Source organism: Peromyscus leucopus, chromosome 10 (genome assembly GCF_004664715.2).
Source record: "Peromyscus leucopus breed LL Stock chromosome 10, UCI_PerLeu_2.1, whole genome shotgun sequence".
Classification (NCBI taxonomy): domain Eukaryota; kingdom Metazoa; phylum Chordata; class Mammalia; order Rodentia; family Cricetidae; genus Peromyscus; species Peromyscus leucopus.
This window is the reverse complement of record NC_051071.1, coordinates 21,257,789-21,277,580: the sequence shown is the minus strand read 5'-3', so window position 1 is coordinate 21,277,580 and position 19,792 is coordinate 21,257,789.

Here is a 19,792-nt window from a genome sequence, read left to right as displayed (position 1 = left end):
GACAGCCACTGACCATGCCACCACAACCACCTTGGTTTGTATTGATGACCCAGCTGCCATGAGACAGGGAGAACAGAGCAGTGGCTCTGGGGTTCACATTCTACTCCAGGAGTCCTTATTCCTTTCTCCAGATGTTGGGTCCAGCTTTGACCCGTCAAACAGTTCTTAAAGGGGGAAGTGAGGAATTAAGAAATGCTAAATAGGAGAAAACACAGAGGTAGACAAAGAAAAAGATAGGGACACAGGATAGCTTTGGGAGGACCCTGGGTCAATACTCAGTCACCTCAAGCTTAATCCTAATGAGATTTTTATACACAAGCAAGGGGAGATACAACAGACCTCCCCCTTTCAAGGTCAAAGTACAAACTAAGGTAGACCCTTTCTTAATTCTCCAAACACCTGGTAACCATGCCTTACAGCACAGCATCTTGTAATTAGGCCTTGAAGCATAAAATACCTGGAAACCATGTCTTTGACTAAAACATTCTATTATGCAACCTTGGAGAGCAACATAAACTCTGACTCTCTGACCTTGAGTCAAAATAGAAACAAACCACAAGTTGGAATCTTTGTGGGCTCCCACATCCAGGATGCTTCTTCCTGTTGCCCACACTCTTTTGAATGCTTCATGTTCATGTCCCTTAGTGGGCTCCTCCTGGACCTTCCCTGCAGGTTTTCACAAACACACAGATCAATATTGTAGTTGTGTGTCAAGTCAACCCATTGAGCAGCTTGAGAATGAAAGGCAATCCCATGAGAAGCTGATTAGGCAAGTAGCCAGGGCCACTTCCTGTCTTCTTACCATGTTAGTTATCACACAGGTAAACAATATTCTAGGCCTATTTTATAAGAGCCTAGTCACTCCTAGAGGGCCATATTCTAAACTTTAATTTGAGGGATTAAGGTTCCAAGAAATTGGTGTTAATACAAATACTTGGTTCACAAGGATAACAGTCCTTATGAGGATGTAGGACAACTTATATTGCTGCCCAGCCTATGGAATGTTCAGCATTTCAGCTTTCCTTCACCAACCAGTATCTCTTTTTTGCCACTGTAACCCCTAGTAAATTTCTGTAAGCAATAATTGTGGGAATTGAGTGTTCTGAATCATGTACATGGAGGGGTTGTGGCCACGAGGGCCCATATGAGTAAAGAGTAGAAAACACCTGTGTTTTTTTACGGTCAGCAGGCGATGAGCTGGTGTAGTGAAACTTTAGTTCTCAGACAGGAGAGCATACTGCCAGAACTACTGGAACACATAGCTGCAGAGGACCAGAGTCCTGGTCCTTTTTGACACTGATTGCTGTGTCTCCTTTACGTAGATCTTCACAAAAGCCTCTCTCCATCTCTCTTCCCCAATGAAGAGAGGTTTTTGTCTGGACATGGTAGTGTGAAGTCCAACTTTCTGTTTGGGTTCTGTTTATCTAGAGTCATTGCTGGCTCCTTACATCTTCATCAAAATGCATCTGGGAGACTCATTTTATTCTCTATATTTGAGGTGATGCAATATGTCCTGTGACCATATGCACAGAAGAATAATGTTTGAGTGGACAGGGAAGAAGAATGTGGGGACAAATCAATTGTTCTATGCTGTGTGAGTGTACTAAGGCTGCTATGAAAAAGAACTACAAGCTAGACGCCTTAAAAGAACATGAAATGTTGCCTCAGAATCCTGGGAGTCCATAGTCTGAAATCCTGGAGCTATGAGGGTAATGATTTCAGAAAACTTTTTGAGTACCCTTCTCTTTAGTGCTGGCAGATGCAGAGATTAGGTTACTCTCTGACATCAGGACTTCTGAAGAGTAGAGTAGTCTCCCCTATCTGTAAATTGCTTTCTATGGTTTTAGTAACCTGAGGTCAACTGTGACCAGAGGTTATTTCCCTACTCTGTATGTACTACCTGTTAGTCATTAGCAACTGTCCTGGTTATCATTTCGACGATCATGATGTTATACTTCTTTCAGTGAAGCAACATACCTTTATTTTACTTAGTAATGGGCCCAAGAAAAAAGGGTGATATTGGCAATTGCATTACTGTTCTATGGCAATTGCATTACTGTTCCATTTCTATGTCATTATCACTCCTGATTATGTTTTCTTTATCTAATTTATAATATGCAATACCTTTAACAGAGCTGTGTGTGTGTAAATAAAGTTCAGTGATATCTGTGGTGTCAGTCACCCACTGGGACTCTTTTGGATAAAGATTGCTACTTACCAATCATTAGTTCCCATTTGCCAGCAAAATATGGCAATATGTTAGGGAGGGGTACCACAGTGAAGAGGAGGATGTTTCAAAAACTCAGTGAGTTTAGGTGAAGGGATGATGTTACTGGTCTTGTGTGGCCTTACACATGTTAGAGGTTGGATGCAGTTAAATGTTTATCAGGCAATTCACATGTACAAGGCCTTGTATTCAGTCCCCAGCAAGTCCTCTCCAAAGCACATTCTTATTTCAGGTATTTACAGGCCTCCCTTTCATCATTTGCCTTCTGTAGACACAGATCTGTTTTGTCACCATAAGGAGTGCAAAGCTGTAGGAGCTTCTTAAGTTCTACATGCCCTGCATCTGAATACTTGAAAATGACACTTGTCATGATCAAATAGGAACCATTTATAGGGTTGGGCACTGGAGAGATTGTTATTTTCTTTATTTTTTACTGAAAGTAGATTCTTCTGTCATAACATAAATCCCAAATACAGTTTCCCCTCCCTCCACTCCTTCTAGCTCCCCCCCTCGGCAGATCCACCCCCCTTCCATTTCCCTTCAGAAAAGAGCAAGCCTCCAAGAGATGACAGCCAATCAGGACAAAACAAGATACAATAAGACAAGGCTATTTTAAGCATTGAATCTGTCACTGAATTCACACACTTACAGTGTATGTACTGTAGTGAATTGGACTACCATTTGGTCCTCTATTTCTGCTTTATGCTAACACTTGGAAATTGATTTTTTTTCCATCAAGTCCATGCCATCTAAACTCAGCTTTATTTATTCTTAAGCAAATGTTATTTCTTGGTGATGCATGCACACCTTCCCTTTAGCATGACTCTCATTTTTTCTTATAAACTGACTTTCATCTCTTAGGACCATTGGAGTCTACAACCACATATTAAAATGTTTTGCCCATTATTATTTGTGTTAGCCTCATGTGGCCATCTTGCACACTGATACTGGTAAACTGAACTCATAGGCACCCCAGTTTTCTATTTCAGTGCCATTTGCATCTTAGTCTACAAAAAATGTGAATAATGCATGCTTTTGTTTGTAGCACTTGCACCCTGGTGGACAGAATTCCAACAAATATTTTAAATTTTCATCCTTGGTGTCCACATCCTTTCAAGTCCCTTCCATTTGGCATAGGTAAAACCTGAATAAGGGGCCAAACAATGAAGGGTGATTAATTTGACAAAGAGGAAGACTGACAAATTCAAGTGTTTGAGAAAGCAGAGTGAAGGAATGAGAGGCACTAAACTGGGAACATGAGCTCTTGGGCTTAAATGTGGGCTTCTTGGAGCAGTCACCAGCGAGAGAGAAAATGGGGACTAAGATCTTGTCTGAGGAAATCAATTATTTCACCGCCTAAATACATTCCGAAAGGGACCTTGAATGAGATAAATTCTACCAGGAACTGGTATTTGTTTCCATCCTGGAGAGCCCTGGGAAGAGCACATAGTCAACTCTAACAGAAACACCCAATGCACAGAAACCAGGAGAGGGTAAATACATTGTTTCTATTTTCTAGGCTTGTGATAACTTGTTTCTCATCAAAAGAAACATATATATTCACTTAACCAAAAAGAACAGGAAAGAAGGTAAGCAATCCAGTGTTAGGAAACACAAAGTGTTACCCCTTACTTACTTTACCAGGGGCTATTGATAAGTTGAGAGCTTGGCTTCCAAGATCTGTTTTTACTCCTTTTGTCTTCCACTGACACTTGCACAGATTAGTAAATCATTTGCCAGTATGCACTGTCAGAATGATACTCTCATCTCCAAGGCTCACCACACAGGATTCTGCCAGATTGCATGGAACCTTATATCCACTGGACAGCATGAGGCTCACTCATTCGCCCTTGGGCTGTGCCTCTCATTAGTGGTCTCAGCTAATTGTTATATGGCCAAGGAGAACTTTTGTATTTTACAATTCTTTGGTTTATAAAAGAATGCATTCAAACTTTTAGTAAAGTGTCTACCAAAACTATCAGCCCTCAAATCATTGGCTTCCCATGTGTAAAACAATTTTAAATACAGGTATTGTGTATGTTTGAAGCTTGTCACTACTTTACACTGAATTATATAACCATTTCCTTAAGAAAGGACCAGTGCACAGTATATTATCATAAATTATTAGAAATCCAGACAGGGGTTAGGCGGGTGCTTTGTGCAGAGTCCTACAGAGTTGAAAGTAAGCTGTCTCCCATTTTAGCTCAGGATTCCTTCCCAAGATTATGCAGGTTATGACAGACCTCAGTTCTTTGCTATTATAGAACAGCATTTAAAAATACATATAAGTAAATGAAACAGAAAACTATGCAGGTCACTCACCACAGTAAATGTCAGAAGTAGTGGCTTGAAATTCTTCAAAATTTGTCACAGTCTGGGAGAGATCCCAAGTTTATTTTTGCCTATCTGTTAAAGCTTGTCTGTCTTTCTATTTACTTCTGCTCCCTCTCTCACCCTAGGAAGTGCTAAGGGGACAGGAGATTTTAATGCATTCCATGAGTTTTGTTCGTGGGTCGGGTGTGGCTTAGGCTGGCAGGTCCTAGAACACAGGTGTCTCTATTCCAGGATTTACACCATCTGAAAATGCATGGTTTCAGATGAAAACACTTATGCCCAAATTACATACTTGAACTTCGAGATAAAGGTGATTACAATCAATTCGTGGCAAAGCCTAATGGTGTACTACATTGACAAAAGAACCCATTCAGTGCTTCAGACCTTGTTAGTGCTAATGAATGCCTCACAGAATAGCAGCCTCTTGGATGGTATGCACACTTAAGGCTGATTTCTCCAAAAGGGCTTTGCACTTCTTAGGAGATTTTCAGAAACGAGCTGCATTCTATTCTTTGATATGGGTAATTGGTCATTAGCTGATGATCTCGTTTGCTGTTATTTCATAGACAATGCAAGTTTTTAATGCTGCAAAAGTCCAAACTGGCAAGGACATACATGAGCAGCAAAGCCAGAGGCTCACGCAAAGAAATCTGGTTGGAAATCTCTTCTTACACTATATATACCTGAGCTTTAAAAATCTTCAGCTAAAATTCAGTTCCTTTAGCTCCTTGTATGTTGTGTGTACTTCATTATTGTGGTTACAACCTTGGGAACCACAGCAATGCTAAGCAACAAAATCAGGTCATTCAAAGGCTAAACTAAGAGCTAACACAAATATGTCAAAAGCATAGTGTTTTAGGAATACTTTAAAGTCTCCTCAGGCTCAGTAATATATCACACACATTTTATTATTCTCTACTACTTCTAAACATTAGAAAATATCAGAACAAAACTAGGCAAATAAGGAACAAATTGATGCATGTACATGTATGAACATCCTTGTAGCAAATAATGAAATACTACAGTTACCATTTAAGTAGGAACAACAAGTTTTCATTCTATTTCTGGTTAAAAATGATCTTTGAATGTTTTATCTAGATATTTTAATGTATTTCCATATATCTTTCCAAAGTCTTTATTGGAAAGAATTTAAGAAGTAAAGAGTTTTTGAAAGACCAGCCCGAAGTCTGTGTGTAGTCCTGTGGTAGAGCATTTGTCAGAATGCCCAGGTCTGTGGACTCAGTTACCTGCTCAGTAAATAAAATTAAAAAAAAGAGAATAGTACAAAGGAGAATAAAGCTACCTTCAAGTTGTCATGCCACACACCCACCTTTAACTGGGAAGTTAGAGAAGATGAGTGAAAGATGGTCACCAAGGTTAGGAACTCATTCTCTAAACCATTGTGGAGCCTACATTAGTGATGGTCAGGAAGGCAAGCAAGCAGAAATTAAATTCTCTTAAATATCCCTGATATTCACTGACATGGATGGGAAGAGTCACAGAGGCACAAGTCATATCTTACTGCTGCAAGAATTGTTTTAAGAACATAACAACTTAATTTTTAAGTTAATTGTCAGGTAGTATAAAAACAAATGGGTTTTATTATAACATTTTGATACATATGCCACTATGTTCTGATTATTCATCCTTCACTTCTTCACTCTTTCCCAGTTTTCTTTCTCCTCCAAGACTCTGTTTTGTGGGTGATATATTGTGCACCCCAATAAACTTGTCTGGGGGTCAGAGAACAGAACAGCCACTAGATAAACATAGAGGCCAGAAAGTGGTGGCACACATACCTTTAATCCCAGTATTCGAGAGGCAGAGATCCATCCAGATCTCTGTGAGTTCAAAGCCACACTGGAAACAGCTCAGCAAGGTGGCACACACCTTTAATCCCAGCACTGAGATCTCATGTCTTTCTTGGGAAAGACACATGCCTTTAATCCCAGGAAGTGATGGCAGGAAGCATAAAGGTATATAAGGAACTAGAGACTTTTTTAAAGCTTTTAGCTTTTAGCAGCAGTTTAGCTGAGATGCATTCAGATGAAGATTCAGAGGCTTTCAGTCTGAGGAGACAAGATCAGCTGAGGAATTGACAAGGTGAGTTTGGATGTAGCTTGTTCTCCTTCTCTGATCTTTCAGTGTTCACCCTAATACCTAGCTCCGGGTTTGTTTTTATTAATAAGAACTTCTAACAATTCATGCTACATTCCTTTCCCTTTCTTACAGGACATAAGAACTATTGTGAAGGAGCTCTCCCATGACTCCATTCTGTATCATAGAAATCAACAAGATTAAATTCCTTAAATTGTTTTAAGATGTTAACTCTCATTACTAGGATTGCCTTTCTTATTGCTCCAGGAGTTATTAGTACAGAAAGCTCTATAGGACATGGAGTTTTTCTTATTGGGCCTTTCATTAGTAATTTTGGAGGAAAAAATATTTAAGAAATCAGGATGCATGAGATGGTTCAGCAGGTAGAGGTACTTGCCTTCATGTCTGATGACCTGGGTTTGATCCCCAAAACCCCAGAAGGAAAGAAGCAACTCCAAGTTGTTCTCTGACCTCCATACATACATCATGCTACCCATGAATACATGGAATAAAAAAAAATGCACGTTAAACATTTAAAAATACTAAAACCAAACCAAAATTGACCTATCACTTTTTGTGTAGCTATTCACTTGTCCTCATAGTTACTAATTAGGATACTTAGTTATGCTCAGTGTCAAAGAATAGATACTACACTAACTCAGATGCCAAAGTGGGATATTGAACTATTTTCCTCCATCTCAAAACCTTCACAAGAAAGTCTATGGAGTTTGAGTATAAATGCTATATTAATTTAACAACAACAATAGCAAAAACCCAATGAAACATTGTGACATAAACTTACTCTGCTAGCAGTTCAAATGATTGGTGCATTTTGATTGGTATTAGTGGCAATTAACACACCATGTGCTAGTATTCAAAAGGCTCCATATAAACTTGTGAACAGTGTGCACACCTACAGTCTGAAATCAGGGCACTTGTGTTTCTGAACTCCAGCTATCTGGGGGAAATTCTAATGTATATTACTCTCTTTTGAGATAAACAGAATCATAAGGGGTGGGTGGGTTTAGTCCCAAACTAATAGATGATCCTTATTCTGTGTAACAAAAAGAGAACATCATCACATTTAAGCCCAGCTCAGACTTAAAATGCTAAGACATATGTTTATTTACCAAACTGAGCACTTGGTTGATATAAACAACAATATGGGATGCAGCGATGGTCCCTTTATAGCCTTAAAATGATACCATGTTATTAACAAAAACAAAAAAAAAAAGATGGATAAAGATAAAGATGGAGTGAGAATGGGAGAGAAAAATTGTAATATCCTCAGTGTGTGGCAGGAACGTTATACAAACAAGGAATATCAGGAGGGCCTTTCCAGATAATGATTTTCACAGTGGAAAATGTTTGTTTTATGAGCATGCATGTGAGAGCAGATGTTGCTCTTATCTATGTTCTGCTACTGCAAGGGTTTAGAATCCTCCCTTGCCAAACAACTTTTTTCTTGAAGTGGGTTTTAATTGTCACCAGTGGTAAGCACTGTAATCTCGCCTTGTCAGAAAATGCTTAAGACAAAGTCATTGTATATGCATTCAGGTCAAACATTAGGGGTTACTAGTCATTTCAAATCAGGTGGAGAAATAAGCTGCAGAAAATGTGCACGATAGTGGAATATGGCACACATGTTTTGGAGAGAAGCAGGTGGGGAATGTCAATTTATTGGCACTACCATAGGTTCTAGGCCATGGATAGTGACAGACATTTTCAGTCTTCATCATTTCCTTGTCATAGCGAGGGAGCATTTACAATGCTAATTTACATACAGGGGAGGACACCATGGAGAAGATAAACCTTTGTTTGGCATTGCAGAGCTGAGACCTAATTCTACCTGTTTTCAGGGAAAAAGAACAGCAGAATGAGGTTGCCTTTCCACAAGCTCTGTCCTTACTAGCCAGTGTGTCCCATTATCTAGTTAAATGGAGACAATAACTTCAAGTCAGCTTTTCTAAATGAAAACTCATTCATTTGGGTACGCAACTTGCAAACTGAAATATGCTTGTCACTGACAAGCTACAACAGCCAATACATTCACCTGACTGATAACTAGTTAGTGTGTCATGCTTCTTCATCTGCAGAGCACACTCTTACTGTTGATTGCACTACAAGTGTTTTGTTGAGAGTTTGAGGTCTAAAATGAGGACTGAATAGCATTACATTTGAAGCTTCTGTCTTTGGAAGTATTTTTACTTTGAAGTATTCTCTGCTTTTTGTTTGTTTTGCTGTTTATTCCATGGAACCAAAGGTACCTCTGTATGCCCACAAATGGACAAAGGTGCCATTGAGGCACACCTTTTTTTTTAATTAAAAAAGTTGTTTTTTTTTTCATTTTGCATACCAATCAGAGATCCCCCACTTCCCTCCTCCTACCCCCAGCCTTACCCCCCCAAGTGACCCCCCCATTCACTCTCACAAGAAGGCAAGGCCTCCCAGGTGGAGGCACATCCAGTAGAGGCAAATCCAAGCCCTTCCCCCTGCCTCAAGGCTGTGAGAGGTGTCCCATCATAGGTAGTGGGCTCCACAAAGCCCACTCACACACTAGTGATGGATTCTGATTCTACCACCAGGGGGCACCCCAAGCAAATCAACATGCACATCTTTTAACATGGCACATCCTTACAACTGGCAAGTTGGAGTGTCAGAGAACTTGTAGTGATGTCCATAGCTTACTTCAGTGAGAACATGACCTAAAGTCACGGAGAAAGATGAAAGCCAAGTCATAACAGAAGGTGAACAAGAAAATAATGTGAAATAAGACTTGCAATCATATGGAACAGATGGATCAACAAGAAAATGGTCAATGCCTTTATAAATCACATAGACATTTTCATATATGAGTTTACTCCAGTGATAGTCAGCCTGTATTAGACTTACCAAGTGCTTCCAGATGCCACACACCAGGTGAAAGAAAATAAAAGTCAGACATCACACATGACAGAAGGAACAAACAAACACAAAGCTAGAGGAGACAGAGAGAAAACTAAAGGAGGGGAGAGCAAGGAGCAAGGAACATAAAGGCTGGAAGAAAGGAGACATTGGGTTAGAGAGAATGGACTCACAGCTGGGGAGGCTGTGGGCATAGAGCCTTGTCAGGCATTTAGAGTTCTTGGAAGTGATCATGTTCATAATTTTGAGGACATGCTCACTATTACTCTTTGGCCTGCACATGCATTAATATTCTTAATATGCTCAAGACCTACAGGCATTTGCTTAGCATCCCCATTTTAGAGATGAGCTAGCTGCTGAAGAGAGAAGGTGACTCCTTGATTGGTTCCAACAGCAGCGATACGTATGAGATTTGGAACATGAATCTCTCTCTCTCTCTCTCTCTCTCTCTCTCTCTCTCTCTCTCTCTCTCTCTCACACACACACACACACACACACACACACACACACACACATCTTGGCCTCATTTCCAGAAACTGGTCCCATACCACACAATGCTTTAGAGGGCCTAGCTAGATTCATAGATTCCACCCACCTTTTTCATATTTCTACTTCCCGATACTTGGTGGCTCCTGACACTGCTGATAGGGGATGTCACTCAATGTCCTGGTTTTGATGCAGCCTCCATTCTTTGAATTTGACCTGCTGTTTGGTCAGTTAATGTCTGTTCTTTCTCTTCTCTTTCTTGTTTTTGGATTTTTCTTGGGTTTTCTGGCAGCCACCATCAGTCAGGAGGGTGTTTTTTCTTTTCTTTTGCAAACTCATGAATACATCCCATCCTTTTTGGCTAGTGAAGTGAGGATTAAATGTTACTGTAGCTGTTTCTGGGTTATCAAATTTTCCATTATACTGAAGGGCAGAGTGTTCCTCTTCTGGTCTGCTCTCCCTATTCCACTGGAGAAGTAAGCTGGTAAGACACACAGCACTGACCACTATGCCCAAGACCTCTGTTTCTTCTCTCAGCTCTAGACCTACATACACAATAGCTAAAATCCTCAGAACTAGAGGAGACAGCATTAGAGATTCATTAATTGTAGTTTATGGAATGGCTTTCTAGAAAGGACATATGATTTACCTGATAGTGTACAGGTATTCTATAACAGAATTTGGGCAGAATGCAGAGTTTCCCAGTTTCAGGGTCTTTGTGATCTCATCTTAACAATCAAATCACTCTGTCAAATGAACAAAGCTTTGGTTCTGTGGGTGAAGTTGCCCTTCCTCCTCATGTCAAGTCCAGACTGGGGAGGGCTTGAAGGGAGAGGGTGGGAGTTGGCACACAAAATCCAGTTTGGAGAATTAACAGGAAAGAAAAATCTAACTGGAGGAGCCATCAAGTTGCACCCAGAGCCACAGTGTCTACCTGGGAAGCTGCCCTCTGTTATGGAGTGACAGAAATCAGGAAGAAAAATTCAAGAAGACTGGGGAAAGAAGCATGTCAGCCAAGTCCAGCCATGTGCAGATAGCACACATGAGTGGGTGGTTCTTCTGGCACAGTAGCTGAATCATCCATTATATCCCTAAGTAACAGAGTGGCTAGAGAGGAACAAGCTGTCTTAGCAATGAGGGTCCTCGGCTCTGTGTGTCCTGACTACCCAAGTGGTTAAGAACATTAATATGAAATACAAATGTTTCAGAAAACAGGGACACTCCACTTACTCAAGCTGTGAAGCTATCAGAGTCGTTGTGAGGATCATGAGGAGAGCAAGCTACAAAGACCAGCAAACCTGTTGCCTATACAAAGACATGGGGCAGAAACCTTGAGCAAGGGTCAAATGAAGTGGCTTTGGAGCATTGTGGAAGAAACATCCAATTGCTCCATGCTGACCTGAAGCCTGCTGTCGGCAGGCAATACTTCAGGAGTAACGCAGCCCAGCACTTCATGCTCCGAGGCTTTCTTCTGCATATGTAGCTTGGCCTAGAAATTTTGATTGCAGCAGCCTCAGTTTGACCCCCCATAATGATTTTGTTTTTTTACTCAGGACACTGTAATCTGATGTAGTGTGCATGATATGATCCCATCTCAATGATGCCTTGCCACAAAGCAATTTTAAATCATCATTTCCTGTTTCTCACTTGTGGTTGTAGGGTCCTTCTTTTTCATTAATGCCTATAATCACAAATACCTGCCCTGGTTTCATCAGAGTTATCCATCCTTCATTTAATCAACTATAATGGAAAATCACAGAAGCTACAATTGGGTTTTGAAAGGTCAGAGTGGAAAGCTTTTATTCCACCTCTTCAAGAATACTTTAATTGTGCTGCCTAGTGTTGCATAATCATCTCCGTGGTGACAGTTAGCTAACAATGTAGTTTCGTGATCTTTAAAGCTGTTTTTTTAAAGACTTGTAAACAGTAACTGGATAATTGTCCAGCCTGCATAATCAGCATCACAACTGATGCAGCAACAAGATGCAGAATTATACGTTACAGGGGAGCAGTTTTACCCAAGAGAAGCAAATAAGCAGAAGTCATAGACACTTTCTGTAAAGTCTCAGCCCTGAAAACTGCAGCCCTTTTTAGTGTCAGAAACTCTTCATTCAATTGCTCAGCCGTGAAGACTGCATATGTACTGAATTATTTACATACATTATTTGATTCCCACTGCAAGTGACAGAGGTAGACATTATAACAGCCACTTTATGTGAAAAAGAGATTGACAAAAATCATTAGTCTGCTTTGAAGAACTCAAGTAGTGGGTGCTGGGATTCGAGTAGCACCTGTTTTGATCCACTCAGGCTAATGTGTCATGATATCTGACCAGAGGCTTATACAGTTCTGGAGCTGTGTAATCTGAAAGTGCGAAGACTATGCAACTCCCTTGCTGGTTTCTAGAAGGTATCTTGTTTGTGCACTCAATTGATGACAGGAAGGAAAGCCCCCTCAAAACGAATCTCATCAAGTCCTCATAATTTAATTACTTCCCAAATGTCCCACCTGTCAATACCATAATGTGGCGGAAGGGTCTTCAACAATGGAACTTTCAGGAAAAGTAAAAACTCATTCCACCACCATGCTTAAAGTGTCATATATATATATGGTTTTTGGTTTTTAGAGGCAGGGTTTCTCTGTGTAGCCCTGGCTGTCCTAGAAGTCACTCTCTAGATCAGGCTGGCTTCAAACTCACAGAGATCTGTCTGCCTCTGCTTCCTGAATGCTGGATTAAAGGCATGTACCCTTACAACCCAGCAAAGCACTGGATTTTTAATCTATACATTTCCTCACCTGGTTGAGAGAATCAAAAGAAAATATTTCTTCCTCTTTCATCATCATTGAAAAACATTGACTTCACAGTTCAACCTAGTATTTTGATCAATAGCTACAGAAGAAGATGCTGGTGGATCAACTCTGAAGGAGCTGGCAAAGGCAGTCACTTTGTGATAAGTAGATTCCTTCCTGTTTAGGTACCATGGGTATATATATGAGCTATGTTAAATACCACAGTCTTTTATATAAGAACTAAATCTTGGTTCCCAAATAAAGTATTGTGGTTATTTTCACTTTTTAAATGAGAAGGTTGTGTTAGACATCTGTGTATCACTATGACAGAATACCTGAGAAGACTGATGTAAAAGCAGGAAAGGTTTGTTTGGATTCATTGTTTCAGTAATCTCATCTAATCTAACTGGTTGTTTTGGGTTGTGGCAACATAGTGTATCATAATGGGCAAGCTCTTATTGGTAGTCAGGAAGGACAGAAAGGGGCTGGGATCCCAATATCCCTCTCAAGGGCATGCCTTGAGTGACTTCACTTCTTATATGTAAGTCATACTTACTCATTAAAGGTTCCATCACCTTCTGGTGGTGACACAGACTAGGGGCAAAGTCTTCAACACAAGCCTTTTGGGCAATATTTCAAGCCAAACCCCAGCACTGGTTATATGTGATTATGATTTTAAGAAAAATTAGCTAAGACAAATCATAGGGTCCTTTATTAACAGCTTATTCTCATTGCTGCCCTATGTATCAATAAAAATCTATGAGAACAGTATAGTGGTCAGTTAATTCCTTTGTTTTGTGACGACCTGGCTGAGCTGTTTCAGCATTAGAAACCAACACCGCTCTTGGATCAAATTAATTCACACATGTCCAGTAACAGCTTTCCCTGGTATAGCTGTGCTCTGACCTCAGCTTTTATTGAGTGCCCTTGTAAGAAACATCCATTTGAGGAATTGGAAACCTGTAGTAACAGAACACACTGTCTATGGCTTCTAAAATTCTGTGTACATAAACTCAAGGGATGTAATTTTCATGAATCTACACAGAGAAAAGATTGTTTCTTAAACAGTTTCTTGGCTTTCATTTTACAGAAAACAGAAAGCAAGCACAGCTCAGGGGAAATTTACTGTGTGTTGTTGCGTAAGTGCTGGGCTGGTACCAAGAACGTGTTAAGCCCTTGATAATTTTCACATTCTCACCTAGATTCACTGTTAATATTTCCAAATCTGTGTATCCCAATGTGACACATCATTCTGATTAGTCCCCCACAGTATTGGCTAGGTCACTAGGCACCTTAGTATTAACAAGGTAGAATATTGGTACAGCACTTTGTCGGTGCAGGATATAGAGAAACAGCTAAGCCACAGAGCATAATGAAATACTGAAGGAGGATAAGGATGTGGAGACACAGTGCTACCTATTTCTAGAACAAGAGAGGAATTGCACTATGATACCATTACTTGGTGTTGGCCATGGTTACGGGGTGGGGGGAGGTAAACAGAAGCTTGGGCCACAGAAGACATTAGAAAGAGGACAGAAACTCCCACCAACACATGCCACTGTCCAAACCTCTTTTGAAAGCCCAAGAATGTAACACTGGCTGTGGTATCTGAACTCATTCCCTGAAAGGTTGTGTACTGGAAAATTAATTCACAATACAATGGTGAGATGGGGCTTTTTAGAGGAAATTATGTTTTTCTCAGGGATAGGTTAATTCTCACAGCTACTTATCCTGAGATCAGGTTGTTGTAAATCAAGCCTTCCCCTGATGCATGCCTCTTTCACATGCTTTAGCTTGTTCTTCAGCTAGCACTCATACCCAAATACACCCATTATTTTAAATGTACTTATCAATATTTACATTATTTTAGATATGCCAGTGAACAAAATTGAAAGTAAAATCTCGTTTGAGGGTCTTTGTAGTCTAGTAATGTATGGGAAGACTACAGGAACATAAATAGATAGCGTAAAATAGTAAAAGGTAATATCTGATATTAAGACTAGGAAGTAGGGTTGGAAATGCTGGCCTTGCAACTTATTGATTTTAATGTACTGGTTATAAAAGTCCCATGAGAAAAGGAGACTCATGTCAGGTAGAGAGCAAAAGGAGATGAAAAAGGACCATGAAGATGTTCAGGAAGAGATACAGCAAGCAGTATGTGTAGATCTCCCAGGATGCAGTGTACATGTAGGTTGGAGATTCAGCAGAGAGGGTGGAGCATGAGGGCAGATCCGGTTATGGCCAGGGAGACTATAGGGAGGCAGATGTCACTGAGAGCCATCAGATAACTTGCCCTTACAAAAGCAAGGGTATTTACAATGTTTATAAGGGTAGGCAGTTGTGATTAGAATATGCCACCAATCAACCTACCTTTTAACTATTTAATATGCCACATTCTACCTCCTTAGAAAGGGCAGTGGAGAAAAGGAAAGGCTGGCACTTAGGAGCCATCACCTGCAGAGGAGGAGCCAGAGCACTAGCCCAGGAAAAGCACATCGTGTGAATATTCTCTTTCTCTGAAGCTTGGTTAGATAGAATGTGTGGAAAGTCAAGGTGATTCCTACATATTTGGTTAATCAAAACATGTATGAGCCAGGAACGTAACCTGATGACTTGAATAGCATGCACAAGGTGTTTGGTTTGATTCTCAGCACTACGAAATGAAAAATTATTTTAAAAGAAAATTTCTTACCTTGTCTCTTTGAGCACCATCAAGATGTCTCAGCTCGTAATGGCACTTGACAAGCAAACCCAGTGACCTGAGCTTGACACGGGGTCCATTGGAATAACAGAATACGAGAAGTGACTTAACAAAGTTGTTCTTTGACTTCTTCACATGAGCTCTGTGGCATCTGTACTCACAGACACATATATCATGTGTGTGCATGTGTGGGTTTGTGGGGTGGGCATGTATACACACACACACACACACACACACACACACACACACACCGCATACATATAAATATTAAAGAACATGTAAGTAAGCATAAACTAAGCACAACTAAAAATTAGAGATCTGTGTAAAAATGCCCAGAGTTAATACTAATATATTTGATATCTCAGAGATATGTAATCTAACATAATCTGTAATTGAGGGCAGTTGTATGATCTAGGATATACATATGTTCACATATGTATATATGCACACACGTGTACACATGCTACTGGTGTTCAGATGTTATATCAAGCCATCAAAATGAATGACAGGTAACTGAATGAGAGAAACATTGAAGTAAAGTTTCAAAACCAAAGCCCTGGGGAAGCACAATGTTAAAAAGCCAAGAGGATGAAATCGTTATAGAACTTTGAACGGTATGTTAACCTCTTGACTTCCTACAACTACAGGTTAATAGATATGGTTACTCTCGAAAAACCAAAAAAAAAAAAAAAAAAAAAAAAAAAAAAAAAAAAAAAAAAAAGATATGGTTACGTGGTTTTCATTCCTCCCTTTTCTCTTTCTTCTTTGGACAGGGTCTCATGATGTAGCCTCTGTTGACCTTAAACTCACCATGCTCTTCCTCAGCTTCCCAAGTGCCAGGATTAAATAAATGTATCATCATGCCCGATTTATGACTATATTTACAAAGTGTTGGGTATCACACCTAAACTAGAAGAATATGATGGTGATGCTGATTCTAGTCATGCTGGTGGTCATTAAGTTGGAGATCAACAAGGAGAATCCCACTACAGCTAGTGGTGGATGAGCACAAAGATGAGGGAAACATGTCTTCTGCCTTACTTTTGTGATTATTGCTTGGGTTAGTTGTTTATGGACTCAATGACAGCTAAGTTTCTACACAATGCTAGAGGAAGCATAATATTAAAATCAATGCACAAATGAAAACCAGACCTATTAAGATCAGTTTATTATTCTAAAACCTGCTATCTATGAAGCAAACTTAAAGCCGGTCTCATTGTAAAGTCAAATCCAAGTGACTCCTCTCCAGAGACCAGACCAAGCTTTTCCCACACATCTGTAACTCACGTTAAATAAAGAATACTGTGTGGTTTTAGTTAATTACCGAACAATGCCTTTGTTTTATGTAGGGCATTGTTCAAAGTGATAAAGGAAGCTGACTCTCTCAGTCCTCCCAAATCTGAAACTTGGGGAATTTGCCTAATTTGAGGGTCTATATTTTACATACATAATTACAAGTTAGGTTAGCAGGATTTTTCTTCATCTGGGACAAATTTCAATTTAAAAGCATTTCTTCTCTAATGAGAACAAAAGAAACTTGAGGGAAAAGAGTTATAAGAGCATTTTTGCTAATATTTTAGACATCAGCTTATACCATTAAAATATTGATTTTAAAATTCTAATGTCACTGTGCATTGGTAATCAATATAGAGAGATTGATAAATTATTCAGATGACTTGAAGTTATTAGTACCTTTCTGATGCTGTTTCAAGTGCATTAATTACTTCACAGGCAACAAAATGTTATAAGTTTTAGTGATATTGTCAAAATAAAGTTTTAAAATTGTGCATGCATTTCCAATGTGATTAAAAAAATCCATTTGACTATTAATAATTTTATTTACTTCCTGCATTATTTTCAGCATAGTTATATATGCAAGTAGCAGAATGCAGCTTTGCAGCCAGAAATAGTGTGTCTGAATTTTGTCCTTGCCATATACTAGATTTGTGTGACTTGACATGCTTCATCAGCTGTCAGAACCTTAAACAGGAGCATCACTATAAAAATCTGAATAACAGACACCAGGTCTACAGATGCCTCACATGTAGGGAACCTGGCACTATGGGAAGGAGATGCCAAGTCAGTTTTCTACATCAACCCTTGGATGGCTTTTCAGAGAAAATAATTATGTGGATTCTTAGAATGCAAGCATTTCATTGAACTTTCATCCTGTGTGCTTTTTCGGTTCGCCAAGATTCCGTTGTTTATATTCTGTGCTCATTTTGTGCTAATATACGAACTTACTTTATCTTATTGTTTTATTAAGGAGTGTGTGTGTGTGTGTGCGTGTGTGTGTGCGTGTGCGTGTGCGTGTGCGTGTGTGTGTGTGTGTGTGTGTGTAAGTGTGGTTACTCATGTGTGTCCCAGCAAATGTGAAGGTCATAGGACAACTTTTGGTGGCTGTTTCCCTCCTCCACTGTGGGTTCTGGGTATTGAACTCCGGTTTATCAGTCTTGCATGGTAGATACTTTTATCTGTCAGTCCATCTCTCCAGTTCAAATTTAGTCCTCTTAAGAGTTAAAATGTGACAAAGTTAAATCACTCATGCTATATCCTACCATTGTTTTAAAGAGGGGCATTTTCTATGGTTGGAGTAACTATCTGACTCTGAGTTCAAGTAAAATTTGCTTCTTAATATAAGTATTGAGAGATATTGAAACATTTAAGATGTGATTGTGTTATTGGGAACAGTTAATATCCCTCAGCACTGGCATTAGCCAGGGCCCCTAGAGGAGTCAAACCAATAGGAGGAGTCCACAGAAGGGTGTAGAGAATTAGTGTATAAAATCTTACTTAAGTCTTACACATTAAGGACTAGACAGTCCAGTGATGGCCAACCTCATGCTAGAGAGGTTGTGAAGCCAGAAATAGTTCACGAGAAGGCTGGTTGCCTCAACAGTTCCAAAGTGTTTCTGTCCTTTAGTCCCCATGGGCACCTGAAGAAGCTCACTTATGATGTCAGGAAAGGATGGCAACAGCAGTGTTAACAACTATGGGATGGGGATATTCAACAGTGAGCTGTGGAGGCAGGCAAGCACGCAGTGCTGTTGCTTGTGGGACCTCTGTATATCTGGGCTGTTGCAGTAAGGTGCTGCTTACTCTGGGGAAAGATACCCCACCTACAGTTAATCCTTCTTGAAAATGCCCTCACAGACCTCCCCAGAGGCCTGACTTGGAGTTGATTACATAGACAAGCAAGTTGACAGTTGGTATTAACTATCACACACAGCCAGTGAAGAGCAGGGGATTGTGAAGCAAACTTGCCTATTAGATTTTTGCTCTTCCATACACACCCATTTGCTCTTCCATTTTTCAGCCATGTTATAATGCAGAGTGTAGGAGAACAACACAGAAAGCTGGTCCCATGCACTTGAATTTTCCATTATCTACATCTATTGAATTAAATGGAATGCTGTTCTTAAATTATGTGATTTATGGTGATGTATTATCAAGGAAAAAAAGCCCAAAAACAATAAACAAAAAACTCCAGACTAATATACTTTTTTTTTTTTTTTGATTTTTCGAGACAGGGTTTCTCTGTGTAGCTTTGTGCCTTTCCTGGGACTCACTTGGTAGCCCAGGCTGGCCTCGAACTCACAGAGATCCGCCTGGCTCTGCCTCCCGAGTGCTGGGACTAAAGGCGTGCGCCACCACCGCCCGGCACTAATATACTTTTAATGAAACAAAAAAAATGTATCTTCAATTGTTTTCTTTCTGGCTGAAATTTTAGAGGGATTTTGTCCTGGAACTGTGAACCAAGTGAAGGCATACACCATGATGCCATGTCTGATGAATGTGCTTCTGCTCATAAAACTATCACGGAATATCATGAAACAGTACCATTACATGACTATACATGTCTATTATTGATAAAAAAAAAATAATGCCTAAAATGCCAAACAATGAAACAATTGACCAAACAGTAACCCAGCCCACCACTTTCTATTGAACATATTAAAGAGAATCTTTTTTTTCTTCAGATATATTCTTAATTCTTCCTAGATAAGATTTGTTATGATTCCTTCTCATAACAAATGCCCTTTTTCCAGACAGAACCAACCCAGGCACAGCTCTGCTTTCTTACAACCTCCAAATCATCCAACAGAGTCAAATCCAATAGCTGTGACTGTGCTATCTCTAAGATCTACCAGAGTTCACTGAGTTGGGTGTCCTGTCTCACTGTCAAGATTAATAAGCCCAACTTGTTCCATGGCAGTTATGCTTCTGGCAATACTTGGCCCACAAGCACTGTA